The following is a 4,447-nucleotide window of genomic DNA, read 5'->3' as shown; positions in this document are numbered from 1 at the left end:
CCTTGCGATAGAATTGGTGGCGCAGTAAAAATGTTGATTAGACGTGGAAGTCTACAAAAACTCGATTTAGTTGAAAATAAGAATTAATACCTACCATGGAAAGTAAATCGCCGGGCCTTGTAATTTGCCTTCTTCTTAATTTAATTTATTTAATTACAATAAATTTGCTTCTTGTATTTATAGACACACTTTGTTAATTGACATGCACCCGAAAGTTACTTTTAAATTGCAAAAAAAAAAATTATATTTTCTTACGAAATTCTTCAAGCATTTGAACCCAACGATCTTCGCTGATCTGCAATTAACTTTCTTATTATTAATTTTTTCTTATCCAGTTAACCTTAAAATTTTATATACTTAAATATTTCTCAGCAATCCTGGGAAATTCGAAAAATCTCATTTATCCGCACACAATAAAGTTCATCAGTGGCTGATCTGAAATAGTTTTTGTAGCGACATTCAGCTCCTGTAACCAAATTCTGTGTGTCAGATGCTGTGCCAGACAACGACATGCAGCCAATACATATTTAATGCGCTGTGGCGGTTGTGCTTGCAGAGGAGGCCAAGGACCAGTCGTTTATTTGCTCATTTAACGAGCTGACACATCACTGTCAAATCATAATTCCGTTTGACACAACATCCCTTCGAGCGAGAAATATGCGTCGGGCCAAAGGGATTTGCCGTAGCGTTCATATGTAATATATGAGTAAGTGAGTGTCTATGTATTAGTTTGTTACAACAAACTCTCTCATTTTTCCATTGCCACGGGTTTGTAGGGAGACGTAGACGAGTAAATGTTTTTCTTTGCCAACCAAAGTCAACGCTTTACGTCAAACTGGCATTGTCATCAAATCGAGAAATTCAGAAAGTTGACAGCTAATCTAACGGCAATTATGTTGCGTGTAAAATGGTAACAATGCGTATACACAGTGAGAGAAAACCACAAAATCCACTAATTGGAGTTAAGCAAAACGAGATCGAGACCCGCGGGCACAGGGCGGCGCGCAAAAGTGTAAGTGTGTGAAAAGATCTGGCGCAAAAGAATCGGCAGAAATACGCAGAAGGAGGGAATGGTGATGCGCAGCAGCATCAGCACATAACGTCGATTCGTACAAATGTGTGTATGTATGAAATTGGGCGGTCCTCATCGAAGTAACGGTCATACAACGCAAAATGTTAATCAGCAGAGTCATTGACTGAACTGTCAAAACTGACATGACATTTCTGATTGCACACACACCCAGCTGGGTAAACTATTTTTATCAAGCAAAGAACAAATCGTACATGCATATGGGTGTGTGGATATTCGCTGTGTACCACAAATAAATTCAAATACTTTTTTTCTTATTTTTTACATGATTTCATTGAAGCCGCATAGCCTCAAACCCTTTTCCACTTGCATTTTACGAATGTAATTTTCTTTTTGTGTGCATTACATAAATGCTTGTCTGGATATTTTTCCAATGCGTGATGGCACAAACATACATACAAACGAGCAGGGATACCCATACATTTACGCAAACCCGTATTTGACACCTGACATGCATATGAAAATTCTGACACGTCAACGCGCGATGCTTTTGTCCACTCACACCATCTGTCAGTTTGTCAGTTTGACACTTCGTTAAAACGCTGCTGGCCATTTGGTTTATTATGAATCATATTATATTTTGTTTTTGTAATAAATATTATTTAACGCGTGTAACGACACATCGGTGGTTATGTGAATTTACTTTCCGCATATGCAATTCTTTGGACTTAGACCCTGCAGGGAAATTAACCGAAAGTGAACCGAATAATTCGACAGTAAAATGGACAAAAAATACGGGTATTAGCTGCCCTGATACTAAGAAATAATTATTTATTTAAAAAAAAATCTTACAATGCAATTTTTCAAACCGTTCAACCCGATAAGTGCCACCGTCTGTCTAGGCTATTAGCTTACGTGCCTATAAAATACAGCTCGTGCAAGAATTGAAGCCAAATGACCATCGTTTGCATCGCATTTTTACTGATTGGTCTAATTTAGATTTCTTGTTCAGATTAATTTGAAAAAAATGAGTCAAAAATTGAACTGATCGATGGTCCCTTCTATAAGCGGAATTCATATAAAAAAAAAATACCAGTCTAACGGTTAGACTTGATAGAAGTGAAACCTTCCGTAAAACAAACTGAGAGAGAATAAGACGAAAGCAGCATTAGGAGCGGGATAATTATAGGTTCATTATAACATTGCTATAAAGTTCATATTTTATTTTCTTCATTTTATCATTATTCATCCTCAATGTTTTCAATTTCAACAAATGATACGAGTGGCTTATGATAGATAAAATATGATACAAATGCTTTGGTTTCGATGTTGTCAAAAAAAATACCCAAACGGACCGGAGAAACAGACTTACAAATTTCTTCCATTTTCGTCTACTAGTATTCATATAAAAATTTATGTCTCTTCCCATCAAAGCTAAATGTATTAGTATATTTTTTCTTGTATTTATTCAAGGCTGAAATCCCGGCGGTAATGCAATACCGGGCCAACCCGTGGCAGAGGTGGAGAGCAAGCCCCTAAAACACTCCGCCCATTTCCAAAAATTAGTTTAACATTTGTTGTCCTCCGATGGAGGATCTATCAAATGTTAAGCTGATAACCACACTACCTAGTCAATACATTTTAAATAATAAACCTAATAAACCTTTTGAGAATTACACGCTCACAAAAAAAAAATTAATGTACGAAATATTTATACCGATTCACTTAAACTGACTTTCAGTATCTAAACCAAAAATAGAAAAGCCAAAAAATTGTTTTCAATAAATAATCAGAAATGTCCTACAATGCAAATTTCAAAAAAAAAAAAATTTTATTTCTTGTGATTCGAACCAAGAATTTTGGATCGGAAGCTCACATTGCTAGCCGCTCGGCTATCGCGCCATACTGTCGGTGCTGGTCTAAAAGTTATTTAGTTCGTCGGTACGTTTATATGTTGTCATTCGTTTCACTTTTTCCCAAATCACTCCCAACGATTCTAAAGAAGTTTTCACTTCAAAAATTAATGTACGAAATATTTATACCGATTCACTTAAACTGACTTTCAGTATCTAAACCAAAAATAGAAAAGCCAAAAAACTGTTTTCAATAAATAATCAGAAACGTCCTACAATGCAAATTTCAAAAAAAAAATTACATTTTCGTCTACATGTATTCATATAAAAATTTATGGCTCTTCCCACCAAAGCTAAATGTATTAATATAGTATATTTTTTCTTGTATTTATTCAAAGCCGAAATCCCGGCGGTAATGCAATACCGGGTCAACGCGTGGCAGAGAAGGAGCAAGCCGCCCCTAAAACACTCCGCCCATTTCCAAAAATTAGTTTAACATTTGTTGTCCTCCGATGGAGGATCTATCAGATGTTAAGCTGATAACCACACTACCTAGTCAATACATTTTAAATAATAAACCTAATAAAACGTTTGAGAATTACACGCTCACAAAAATTATTTATATCAACATATAATATAACGCTTCGTAACTAAATAACTTTTAGGCCAGCGACGACAGCATGGCGCGTTAGCCGAGCGACTAGCAATGTGAGCTTCCGATCCAAAATCCTTGGTTCGAATCACAAGAAAAAATAAAAGTTATTTTTATTTAGTTCGTCGCTACTTTTATATCAACATATAATATAACGCTTCGTAGCCAAGTTGGTCGCTTTTTTCGTTTCACTTTTCCTCAAATCACTCCCAACGATTCTAAAGAAGTTTTCACTTCAAAAATAAAACGTTCAACGACTCTCCGCGCTTTACATTACGGGAGCTATGAAATCAACTCAAACTGCCGCTCTCGAGGCTATCCTCAACCTAACACCGATTGATCTATCTGCAGAAAATCATAATCGGACTGCAAACTCAGATATGAGGCTACAAACAACCGATCAGGTTACCTCTAGAATCTTCGCACGTTATTGGGAGTGCCACAGTCAATTCAGACTACATGGTTCCAGTTACGAGTTTTGGGAAACCGCTATCAAGGACGACGGATGGCTCAAAGGCTTAGTTTCGAGAAGTAGTACCATCAATGTACCTACCGATGGATCAAAATGGAAGAGGGGGTTGGCGCTAGCATATAGATGCTAGATGGCCTAGTTGCAGCGCCCGCTTAAAGGCTAAATCTAGCTCTTAACGATGCTTTCATGAAATGTAATGAGCGGGGTACAAAGGAAATCCCGGAGCAACCGGCTCTTCCGAAAACTCAACTATGCTATCTGGTTGCTCAAAGATTTGAATGATTGGAATCTATCTCTAACTTAGTGCTTGAGCGCCTCCAGTACGCACGAAAAATACGCGAATCTAGTGATGCATATTTTCGGTAAAACCAAAAAAAGGACTCTGAGCTGGTGTCGCTATGAACCATAATGGTATCTGCGTGCCATTTCAACACTATTTC

At 37.1% G+C, this 4,447-nt stretch overlaps 2 pseudogenes; both read right to left on the bottom strand.

Annotated features, from left to right (window-relative positions):
- Window positions 1-2,494: 2,494 nt before the first annotated feature.
- LOC129249540 (U2 spliceosomal RNA) lies at window positions 2,495-2,680 on the bottom strand (annotated as a pseudogene).
- Window positions 2,681-3,271: 591 nt separating this feature from the next.
- LOC129249582 (U2 spliceosomal RNA) lies at window positions 3,272-3,458 on the bottom strand (annotated as a pseudogene).
- Window positions 3,459-4,447: the final 989 nt, after the last annotated feature.

Source organism: Anastrepha obliqua, chromosome 5 (assembly GCF_027943255.1).
Source record: "Anastrepha obliqua isolate idAnaObli1 chromosome 5, idAnaObli1_1.0, whole genome shotgun sequence".
Taxonomy (NCBI): domain Eukaryota; kingdom Metazoa; phylum Arthropoda; class Insecta; order Diptera; family Tephritidae; genus Anastrepha; species Anastrepha obliqua.
The sequence above is the reverse complement of the archived record's forward strand: the minus strand, read 5'-3'. Positions and strand labels throughout refer to the sequence as shown.